General features: G+C 42.1%; 3 long non-coding RNA genes across 3 annotated transcripts; 2 read left to right on the forward strand and 1 right to left on the reverse strand.

Annotated features, from left to right (window-relative positions):
• Positions 1-230: 230 nt before the first annotated feature.
• Positions 231-1,049, forward strand: LOC115548511 (uncharacterized). Its single transcript, XR_003977603.1, has 3 exons — positions 231-328; positions 481-611; positions 742-1,049. It is a non-coding gene; the product is annotated as an uncharacterized LOC115548511 (long non-coding RNA).
• A 2,211-nt stretch (positions 1,050-3,260) lies between these two features.
• LOC115549140 (uncharacterized) lies at positions 3,261-5,530 on the forward strand. The gene is made up of 5 exons (XR_003977706.1): positions 3,261-3,424; positions 3,728-3,831; positions 3,936-4,027; positions 4,127-4,804; positions 5,277-5,530. It is a non-coding gene; the product is annotated as an uncharacterized LOC115549140 (long non-coding RNA).
• Positions 5,531-7,516: 1,986 nt separating this feature from the next.
• On the reverse strand, positions 7,517-9,526 carry LOC115549255 (uncharacterized). The gene is made up of 3 exons (XR_003977727.1): positions 9,442-9,526; positions 9,159-9,181; positions 7,517-7,774 (listed from the first exon to the last, which is right to left on the reverse strand). It is a non-coding gene; the product is annotated as an uncharacterized LOC115549255 (long non-coding RNA).
• Positions 9,527-12,571: the final 3,045 nt, after the last annotated feature.

Raw genomic sequence — 12,571 nt, forward strand, 5'->3', positions numbered from 1 at the left:
GCAGGAATGGGCAAGTGATGAATTTGTTCAATTTGTGTTTGATCCAGATCAGCTCTAATATTTCCTGTGATATGCTGATGCCGCATGCACATGAGATTTAAAGAATAATTTATAGTGATTGCCTTATATAAGTAATTGTTCATTCAATCTACTGTGACACGCAAAGAAAATCGCCTCTACTCTAGAGCATATTATTAAATCTGTGGTGTTTAATCTCCTTGTGTTGTAAAGGTGAGAACCTGCATGTCATGCCAGAGGTTTGAGCAAGTGAAAACTGAAGCACCAGAGTTGAAGCCCATCAAACCGAAGTCACCATGGCATATGATTGGTGAGATATCTTGCTTTTGGTTTCTGTGAAACGGCTACAACCTCTCGAAGTCATAGTTTAATTTGTATTATTTTCTTAACGTACTGTATTGCCTTATATATCTCTATAACGTCATGGCCTGTGGGCATGTGTTTATTTCTGTCCCTACTTAGGTGTTGACCTAATTGGACCATTCAAAGCCTCAAAGAATGGGAACCGCTTCTGTCTGACAGCAACTGACTTCTTCACGAAGTGGGTGGAGGCCAGGCCCATCAAAGACAAGACTGCAACTGCCACATCACAGGTGTGTAAATCATAGCAACATTTGCAGCGTAGACACATATTGTGAATGCGGAATGTTGTTACAGAAAGGTTTGGCTTATTTTTTTTGGGGGGGGTGGAGAATGATTTCAGTTTATTTTGATGTTCCACAGGCTTTGATGGACATTTTCTACACCCATGGTGCTCCTGAGGTCATCTTGACAGACCAGGGTCGTGAATTCTGGAACAATGTGCAGTATTTACACATATAGATGTGTAATTTAACAGTGATTGATTAACACTGGCAAACAAGAAACCTAATAACTTGAATTCCTTAATTCAGGTAAACAAGTCCCTGTTTGAGGAGTTTGTGTTAGGGGGTACGGAACGTGGAGACCCAAGTGCAGACACAGGCAGAGACGAGGTAAAGGGGAACGGGGTTTATTGGTAGGCAGAAGTGTCAGACAGGCGGGGATCAGGAACCAGAAGGAGAGTCAGACAGGCAGGGGTCAGGAGCCAGCGGGGAAGTCAGACAGGCGGGGATCAGGAACCGGCAGGAGAGTCAGACAGGCGGGGATCAGGAACCGGCAGGAGAGTCAGACAGGCAGGGATCAGGAACCGGCAGGAGAGTCTGACAGGTGGGGATCAGGAACCGGCAGGAGAGTCAGACAGGCGGGGATCAGGAACCGGCAGGAGAGTCCGACAGGCGGGGATCAGGAACCGGCAGGAGGGGTTCGATAACGAGCAAGCAGGGGCGATGGCAGGCGGGTAGTCAGGCGAGCAGGGGTTCGGCGACCGGAGAGTACTGGGAAAGGAAGGAGAGTGTTACCACGGGGACAGGCTGCTATAAAGCTTGAGATTGCTGGTAGGACCGATACTGACTGTGCAGAAGTAACGACGAACTGGCGCCGGCTGGTAGGAGATCTCCGACTGAAGTAGGGACTGGTGATGAGATGACTGCAGACAGGTGTGGAAGGAGCAGGACCATCGGCGCCAAGTGGCCACTAGGTGGAGGTAGTGTGCAGGACGCGGCATGACAGTTTGGTGTCAAGCACCGAATCACATCAGCATACCATCCTCAGTTATGTATATTATGTAAGGGATAATGTACAGTGAGACGGTCATTATTTAAGCAATAGATCACGCCAGGCTGTGGTATGTGCTCATTATACCACTGTTAAGGGGCGTTGTCCGGCCCCGACGCGCAGCGGAGGGCTGGCGACCCCCTTCACAGTGGTATAATGAGCACATGCCACTGACTGAAGTGATCTATTGCTTTTATACAACGGTTACTGTTATGGCAAAACGAAAGTCATAGACACACTACATTTAAAAAGAAACAAAGACAGTCAAAGTAGCCGTTTTGTTAAAGAATACAAAAAAGTAGTCCCTCCTGGCTGCCGCTATGCATCGACGGTCGCTATGCAACACACTTTAGCGTCCCTCCGAGAGAAGGCTCCGATAGAGCGGTTCGCCGGCAATTTATCCTATGGAGCAGTTCACTCGCCGTGTGCCTAAGCTTTCGTTAGTCTCTCCATCGCCTTGCTCACTCCCGGAGTAACAACATTTACACCCTCTCCATCATCCAACACATGTTTTACTTTGTAACTGTTTCTACTTCCAGGCGCGGAGTGATATGCAAACCTTCACAAAATGATCAGGCGTCATAGCAGTTATGTATATGCTCATTATACAACAGTTGGGAACCAATCAGATCGCTGGATTTAGGTCCCCCGTTGTATAATGAGAAATAAACCCCAACAGGGTGATGCAGGACCCCGACGCGAATATGATCAGAACTGCGTCCATAGCAAAAGTCTGTTATTCATAGCAGCGGTCTGCTATACAGAAATAACAGACCGTCAGAATCGAATATTCAACAAAGCTGTGTAATAAAGAAATATAACTGACATAAAAGAAAGATCGATAAGCTTCTAAATAATTTTACTATTAACTTATACATATTTGTATTCCCCTTGCTTGTACTTTGCTGTTTTTACAGACCAACAGACTGGATGAGAGGACCAATCAGACATTGAAGAGGTCCATTGGCAAGACCCTTGATGGACAACAGGAGAGGTGGGAAGACAAATTAAAATAAATATTTTTTTTCAAATAACTGTTGTGTCCAAGCCTCTTCCAGGTTTTCACCCTATCGTCTGATGAATGAACGGGAGCCACGTCTATTTTCAGAGGTGTGTAGTGGTTGACTTTTTCATATTACCATATTAACAATTTCTAAATCAACATTTTTACTCTTCGGGGAGGAAATTACACTTTGTATGGTATAAGGAGACAACTTAACAGTGGGGAATCAACATGAAAAGTATATATGTCAAAATAATAATTTCTATGAGGCTGAACGTACTTTTATTGCTTGTCCTTTCCTATGTTACTTAAGACCACTGGAGTTCTTCCAGATGATGTGGACATTCCTTCTCCAGATAACGAGGACATTGAGAAGTACGTCCAGGCAAGGGCTGAGAGCGATGGAAAGGTCATTGACAAGGCAAGTGTTTTATGAATGGGAAGCAAATCATTATTTATATTATTATCATTATGTATTTATGTTTTTTTCTTTATATTTGAGGACATCACCAGTAGTTAAGCTAGTTGCCTTGCACAGAAAGGCAATTGTGAGGGCAGTATATTCATATATCGATTAACTATCCTGCATCAGGTGATTGCCAACATAGAAAAGGCCCAGGAGAGACAGAAAGAGGCATACAAGAGGAGGACCAAGAGCGGGACCAAGCGCTTCAGGATCACACCAGGCATGGAGGTCCTGAAGAAAAATGAGAGGAAGCGTGAAAGGCATGGTCAAACCATGGAGCCAGATTGGCCAAATGTGTTCAGGTAAATGGTTAAGATACCCAAAAATGGTTAAGACATCAAAGGCATCACGTTTCGAGGACCGCCTCGAAAACAAGATGCTTCATCTCAAGGGACTTATCCTGCCAACAAATAAATAAAATTAATGGTTACATATATATCTATATATATATATATATATATATATATATATATATATATATATATATATATATATATATATAGGCCCTGCTCATATATATATATATATATATATATATATATAGGCCCTATAAATATATATAACAAAACTCATCTAGCTCTCACATTGATGTTTGATATTTTCAGGGTTACTGAGGTTACGGACAATAACCTTGTGCAGCTGGAGACCTTGGATGGAAAGCCATTGAAGACCAGGACACCCTATGCTTCAGTGTAGCCTGTGCGGAGAAGTATGTTAATTGAATTATTAAAATCTAGACTATAGACTATACTAATAGACTATACTGAGAAGTGATTATGAAGCTTTTTGATAAGGTGCTTCTTTCCCCTTTAGGATCCCAGGCTGCCTGGCCCACCAAGGAGACTGTGTCCAATCTATCTGAGACTGAGTCAGCAGATTCAGAGTTGGAGGAGGACCCAGTAGAGGTAAATATTTCTTAATTTCACTTAATAAAAACTTTGGTTGCTCTATTAAATGCTCACATTGTTGCTAAATGAGTGAGATGTTTGTTTTTTTGGTTTCAGGACTTGGATGTTGTCATCACTAGTGTCCAGCCAGGCCGGGCTTATCGAGCTTCACTGAGCAAAAGGGTGGAGGACTTCAGGGCCATGCTCAGCAACCCAAGTACTTGGTTGGATGACCATGCTATGGACCATGCTCAGGCCCTGCTTAAGGCCAAGTACCCCAACGTCAACGGGCTCTACGCCACCACCTCCCTAGTCTTGCTGTCCACTTTGCCCGAGCCAGCACAAGGGTTTGTACAGATACTCAATGTTTCTGCAAATCACTGGGTTACGGTAAGTGACATTGGCTGCCAGGGAGGTTCAGTAAACATTTTTGACTCCCTAGGACACACCAGGACAGAGGTCTTCATTGAACAGGTCACAGGTCTGCTTGCTTTTCCAGGGAAGAGTGTCCGACAGCAGTGGCCGGACATACAGCAGCAGGCAGGTGGATCAGATTGTGGACTGTTTGCTATTGCCAACAGTATTGCTCTCTGCAGCGGTGAGGGTCCCACCACAGTCCAATACCATCAAGGACAAATGTCACCTCTTTTCCTGTTTTCAGGCTGGAGAAGTGCAACTCTTCCCTAGAGCCATGAGGTCCCCCACTGCCGAGCCAGTCGCCATTGATGTGGATGTGCACTGCCTCTGCAGACGGACCATCGGGCAAGGAAAAGCACCTCTGGTCCCATGCAGGAGGTGTGATAGGCCCTCTCAAATCATATTCTAACTATTCTGCTCAGTTTTTTTCCTTTGTAGGACTGGTAGGTATGCTGGAGAGTTATTTGGTTCTTGTTAATATTCAGATTTTCCTTAATAGTTCTACTGTCAATATTGCTGTTCGTATGTTATGGATATTGTGTATATTTAATGCATCTTCTAAACAGTATAATATAGCCTGATAAATGATTAATTTCTGGGATCAATAATATATGTTCAACGCTTTTGCTATTTTTGATTGTACAGCACTTTGGTCAACCGTTGTTGTTTTTACATGTGTTCTATAAATACATTTGAGTTGAGTTGCGTCAGCCTTAAAAAAAAAAACCTCTCTAAAGGTCTGTACCTTGACGTCGGTGAGTGGGCTTACTACTAAAACAGACCTTTTTTCCATGCCATTTCTGTTTTCATTGTGGATTTTCTTCCTTCTTTGTCTATCCTTATCTCAAAGACATCGTGACAGGAAGAGTTTACCATGCAGGGGCCAAAGAAAACCAGGGTCATCAAGAATCAGCATATTCTGGAAGTGTGGTGCATCAACCTGAACCTGGAACAAGCTAGACCTGTCACTCAGCGCTTATAAATGACATGCATCAAGAAACTGCATTATCACCTTTTTCATTTTATATTGAAGCATGATCATTACATATAAGATTGTTGTCAATGTTAGTTGTATATCTGAGGCAAATAATTGAATGTTATTCATATGTGGCCTGTGGTTGTTTTGTTTTCAATTCTAACTTTACCTTACTCAAATTAATGGTAAGATTTAGCCCAAAAACCCACTATATCAAGGATATTATTTACTTTTCTATACATATATTATAAACGTATATATTTATATTATCAATGTATGCATCTATTTCTCTAAACAGTAATAGCTAAATGTAGACGCGAAAAAAACAAAACAGTTACTTAATGCCTGCTCACCTATCTACCATCTATCTATCTATTATCTATATATATCTATCTATTATCTGAATTAAATTGCGGTAATTTAATTAACACAAGCTAGTTAGACTATGATACACTTAAAACACTCAGTTTACTAGCTAAACAATTAAATACAATACAAATATAAAGTAAAAACAAGTGTTATCTAGCGATCCGTTATCTGTATTATGTTATTTGGTGTTCGGCAACATGAGCGCGAATGGTTTTTGAAACCTGCTTTAAACACTCAGTTAACTAGCTAAATTCGATTAAACAATTCAATACAATACAAATATAAACGGCAACGGACAACCCTTACGTAATCAGTTGTCAACAACTGATGACGTAGGCCGGTACAATTTTCGCCCCCGGTACAATTTTTACGTGACACCGCCACTGGTCTGTGGAACTCACTGATTGAAACGTTGACATTGGTTGTAACAAAGGCTGCCCTACAGCACTACGAAGCAATGAGCAGCCGCCTTTGTCAAAAGTAGACTGATCATTGTTGGCCACTTACACTATTCCATCCATGACAGTAAGCACAAGAATACACTTCAAAGTACTTTAATGACAAGTGTCACATTTTGCAATATGCTGATCAGCTGCTTAAACCACAAATGAAGTGTTTGATCCATGGATTTGGACCTAGAGAAAGGACACTGTTAGAATCAGGTGACTCAGATGAAAGCATTATTTGATTGAAGCAAGTCAGCAATATGGAACGGTAGGTTTAAAATTATTTGTCAGAATCCTCATTAGTTGCATCTTGACCACATGCAACATGTCTTTATTGAATACTCACAGCAAACACAACTTCACGTTTGATCTTTGTAATGTTTACTTCAGGTTCCAGAACAAGTTAATTCAAAATGCATAAGTTTTATTCTCTGCAAACTTTGGGACCTATCTCCGTCCTCAATTTTTCACCTAGACAAATTTGTAAATATTCAGAATAGCTTGGAATCACTTGCTTCTTTTCAGAATTTAATATTTTATACCTGAGACATTCTACTTTTTGAAATATCTTAACATGGGAGTCAATGGGAGGACAGCAGAGCCGTCCTCTGGCACTTCAAACTGTTTAAGACGTAACTAAATCAAACAAATCTACACACTTGTATCTTCAATAATATCCAATCGTAATTTCGATATCATTTCAACTTTATTCAGAAACGGTTTGTTTCATACCGGCTTCGTTTTCAGTTGGTCTCATTGATTTACGTTGACGCTGGAGCATGATGACGTTGAGCAGTGTTGCCAGTTTGGGCGTTACCCCCCCCCACTCTTGAGCTACTTTTAATTACGCACCGGCTCGCCATTTTCTTAGACAGTGCAGGGCAATATATTTGACATTTCAGATTCTTCAGTTCAATTAATTGTACATTTTTTGCAATGCTTTGCACTTTTCGTTCAGCGGGCACTTTTTTTTCCTACCAGTTACTTTTTCTTAATAATATGCATATTTACATTGTTTACTCCATTTAGACTTTTGTTCAAATCCCTTCAATTGATTTAAGCCATTTGACGTTTCTTTATGGCTCACTTTGCAATACAGCACTCTTCCTGCAGGAAATGCATTTTCTAGTATGTAGAACACTGCCCGCTAGGGTGAGCAGGCATGTTTTTATGAAGCAACAGAGTAATATGGAACGGTAGGATTATAGTCATTAATCATTTGTGCATAGTACAACCAGTTAATCACCAATAAATCTCATTTGACATCCACCTTAACGACCAAGCATGACACAAATCAAGTTGTGGTAACCATAATTTATTATTGCGTTAAACAGCACTGGTTCTGCTGTAAAGATATGGTTTGTCCCAGAGATCTACAGCCGCTGGTCAAGGATCAGGGTGTCATCCAGCACTGGGCATTATCCTCTTTAAGATCGGCTCCAGGCTGCTGTGGACTCCTGGCCGCTCAGCGCATCACCACACAGGAACACCGCTGCTGCTGCTGGGACCAGCGTCTACTTTGATCTTTGCCTCATCTTTCTCCTCTTACGCTTCAGTCTGTTGAAACAAAGAACAGGGATAAGAGACTAAGACACAAGTTGCAACGGCTGGGGAGCAGCAGGGGAACAGGGATGGGAGATTGAGACAAGGTGGAATGGCTGGGGGAGCAGCAGAGGGAATATTACTCAATAGCACGAGTCGGGAGGCAGAAGTCTGGGTAGAATGACTGGGCTTTACTAGTCGATAGGTCGGTACACAGGAAATCAGTTTGAGATCAGGCAGACATCTGGAAGGGAGATGGGAAAGTCGTAGTCGGGAGCAAATGGGCAGGAATCAGAAAACCAGGAACCGTAAATATCACTCGGAAAATGCTGGGACGCTTAAACAAAGACGAACGGGCTCAGAGGAAGGGAAACACGCTGCCTAATTCCACTAGGAGAGGAATGTTGATGAGGGACAGGTGAAAACAATTAAGGTGAGTGAGGACAATCAGCGATGTGAGAAACTTGGGGACGGAGTGAAATAGTCAATGAATGGGTGAGATGCGACGCAAGGTCCCAGATGAGTGGTCCTGCCCTTAACGTATTACACATTTACCTGCAAGCCCCAACGTTTAAGAGTAGCACTTGAAGCCTTACTCAGTAGGGACATCTCCAACAGGCAGGTGTCACTCAGCACTAGTTATGAGTGCTCCAGTCATACCAGGGACAGGAATACTGTACACTGGTTTCTACTATACACTTCCTTCAGTTATATTTAGCAGACGTTTCTATCCAAAGAGAATTACAACAAGTACATTTGTCAGAAGGATAAACAATCATATATCTCCATTGTTACAGTATGGATGCCCATAGAACCAAGTACCAAGCATTTGCAATTGCTAGGTTAACCCATTCCCTGAGATAGCTAGGATAAGATCTTACACAATGCCAAGTACTGTTGCCAAGTCTAAGAACGTACAACATACAGTAAGTGTAAGGGGTGGGAGGCTATGCAGAGTCTAGTTGAACTATCCTGGTACAGACCTTTACATGTCCTAGTGACATTAACAATAAGGTCTGGCTTTATGCACAGCGATCAGTAGATTGCTCACACTAAACTGAAAACAGTTTACGTCAATCATGCAAAGACCCAACTGTAGAACAACCAGCCACTCAATAGTCAGCAACATCGGACAACATTGATGCTAGCCCTTATGGATGCTAGCCCTCTGATATTACATGCCTAGACATGCGCTTCCCAGGATGCGGCGAAACCGGAATCAATAGACACTGTTCAGGAAGAACACTAATGTTGCTGTGGCTGAGCACACTTTATATAAAGGGAGCAAACTGTTGGAATCCAAGAGTTTATTGAAACCCATTGACAGTTTCTTACATCAAGATTCAAGACGAGCGGTTTTGGTTTATAGGATATTAGTCGGTGTCAAAAACGTTCTTACCTGCGCATACGCTTCTTCTTCCACTGAAAAAGAAAAATACACGTCATCATCAACACCCCCCAGTGACACATTTTACATTTAGCAGATTATTTGAGCCAAAAAGACCTACAGTAAGCTAACAGAATTGTTGGCTTCTTGTAACTGACATTAATACCACAAACAGGGGCAAGAGTCAAAGATCTGCCCAAGTATCAATAATGTAAACTACAGGCCGAGTATGAAGTAAAAATAAAGAACCATTTCAGGTAAAACACAAAATATAGCATTCCTTTGGATGGCTTACCTTGCCTCTCATGGCATTTGGTCACGTACCTCTGAGCGATGAGAGCAGCAGAAAGAAGAAATCCGAGATGGAAAGGGCACTATTTATAGAGGAGACGGTCGCCCTGTTCTGATGGCTGGTTCAACCTGTTGATCACTGATTGGTCAACGAGCAACAGGTGTGCAGCCTCCCCTAGCCCTAGAGTCCATTCTCTCTCTCTCTCTCTCTCTCGCGCTCTCTCTCTCTCTCTCTCTCTCTCTCTCTCTCTCTCTCTCTCTCTCTCTCTCTCTCTCTCTCTCTCTCTCTCTCTCTCTCTCTCTCTCTCTCTCTCTCTCTCTCTCTCTCTCTCTCTCTCTCTCTCTCTCTCTCTCGCTGTGTTCGAAATCGTTATATAGGGTGCTCGCCATTTTGTAGTGGTGTTCGAATTCTCAGTGGTTAATTTCATGCACAATATAGTGCACTTAAAATACCCAAAATTTGAGTGAGTGTTTCTGCAACTACGGGCACTTTTAAGAACACAGTGTTATAACACATCTTGACCTAAAAAATCATTACTAAATAATGTGATTTAATACAATTTATGAAGCATTTTATGGGTCCAAACCGGTCCAAACACCACTTTTGTTCATGTCCCACCACTGTGTTCTCAAGGTTGAGATGCGTAAAATGAGGTAATTCAATTACAATATGACATTATTTTAAATGCAATTGTTTCATAAACATATTACTTTACACCATGTAAAAAAAGAAATTTGTTTACCGATTATTTATTGGATTTTTTCGTCTAAATGCGTCTGTCCCACACTTCTGAGTCCTTACCGCGACACTGGACAAATGTTGCGGTGAGGACTTGTTTGGAAAGCCAAACAAATCTAGTTTCTATGGAAACGGCAGTTGGTAAGTGAGCACTTGGATGACAGGTTGGGCCACCCACACTAGGTGCCCCTCAAGGTCAAGCAAAAACAAGGTAAAGATCATACTTTCTTTGGAGGTATTTATTGTGTGTCCTTACCATACAGCGTAGAAATTGTGTGTTTTGAACTAAATTTAAAAGAAAAAGTTAATATTACTGTTTAATTCATGTATATTAGTTGCTAAGAGTCAAAGCTAACCATGAATCTGCAATATTAGCTAAAATGTCATTACCACAATGTGTCCTTACCGCAGCAGCTTTAGGTGTTGCGGTAAAGACCTTGTGTCGCGGTAGAGACAAATTCAAGGTGATATATTATATTGCAAATATTAAAAGGGAACTACACCCATTTTCAAAATTCATACATGTTATTACTATGGTCTGTTATGTCATAAATTATTATTATTGTAAACTAAACATAAACATGTCAATTGTTCAACCCTAGATGAGACCAAATTCATCTACAATAAGATCACGGAAATTCAGAGAGGAAATGAGAAAAGACCCGGACAGATACGAAGCGTATCTCCGGAAGGAAAAAGAGCGTTACAAAAAAAGAAGTGAGAAAGGGCAGATAAAGAGTGTCTCCCAACTGACGAAAAGAGAGACAAATCTGAAAAGAAGACAGTGGAGGATAAATAAAAGGAACCAGAGGGAAAAAAACAAAATGCTGGAGGCCTCAAATCACTTTGTTTCTACAAACACACCACCACTATCCCCAGAAGTCTTACCTGTGGATGAAGCTGTTCATGACTTACCTGTTGTTCCTCAGGAACCTGCTGGTGTCTTACCTAATGTAGTAGTTGCTCAGAAGAGGGGGCGTAAAGATGATGAGAGCGAACCGAAAGAGGCCAAACTCCCTGGATTATCACAGGAAACAACAATCAAATGTGATCACCAACACTGATGACTTAACAGTGGCACAATTTCTTGAAAGGGATGACAACAGCAGGGCCACCACAGGAAAACGGGACAGAAAAACTAAAAAGCAACTGAAAATGCAGAAGCGCCTACTCTCCGATTCTCTTAAGAATCTACACCTGAAATTCAAAGCAGAGAATCCAAACATCAAAATCTCCTACAGTGAGTTTTGCAAGAGAAAACCCTTTTTGGTTGTACATCCATAAGTCAGAGACAGGGAAACATGTCTCTGTAAGATATGTGAAAATGCACAATTCATGGCAGACAGGCTATACCAGCAAAGTGTAGTGAAGACCAGCAAGGTTGCAGACTTGATGCTATCCATGTGTTGTAGTCCATCAAAAGAGTGCATGTACAGGGAATGCTCCAACTGCAGAAAGAAAGCACTCCAAATTCAGCCGTTTGAAGAGGGGGGTCAGACGTGGTGGCATCATTAGCAACACAAAGCAGAGGAGAGAGAGAAAAAGTCAAAAGATGGAGGGACAGAGAAATTTACTGTTCATTTAACAACAAAGGAGAAGGTTTATGGAACCCTACAAGTCCTCATTGAAGACTTCTCTGAATTGCTGCAGGCAAAAATAGGACGGCATATTTATAACATTAAGCACCAGTATGCTACCTTGACAAAGCTAAAGAAGAATCTGACCGAAGAGGAGGTTTTACTGCATGTTGATTTTGCAGAAAACTATCTCTGCAAATATGCAACTGAAATACAGGCAGTGCACTTCGGGGATTCTCATAAACAGGTTAGCCTACACACAGTTGTGGCCTACACCAAGGCAGCACAATCTTCGTATTGCACTCTGTCATCCTCTTTCCGCCATGACCCTTCGGCCATATGGACACATCTCAAACCAGTTCTGCACGATCTGCAGGAGAAAAATCCCAGCGTTAGAGTACTTCACATGGTCAGTGATGGACCAACCACGCAGTATCGTTGCGTATCGTAAGAAGAACTTTTTCTTCCTGTCGACAGAGCCCTTCAAGATGGGATTTTAAAAAGTGACATGGAATTTCCTTGAAGCAGGCCACGGCAAGGGACCAGCGGATGGTGTGGGTGCAGCAGTAAAGAGGACGGCAGATGCCCTAGTGGCAAAGGGGATGGACATACATAATGGGGCCATGTTGTTTGAGGAGCTGTCAAAGGTCAAGTCCTCTGTGACACTCTTCAATGTCACAGATGAGGAAATATCAGAGGTCGAGAGATCCCTGATCGATGATCTGCAGACAGTTAAAGGCACCATGAAGATCCACCAGATCCACACATCAGTCTCTGGGCAAATCATGTGGAGAGTGCTGAGCTGCTTCTGCAGAAAC

Source organism: Gadus morhua, chromosome 8 (assembly GCF_902167405.1).
Source record: "Gadus morhua chromosome 8, gadMor3.0, whole genome shotgun sequence".
In the NCBI taxonomy this organism is placed as follows: Eukaryota; Metazoa; Chordata; class Actinopteri; order Gadiformes; family Gadidae; genus Gadus; species Gadus morhua.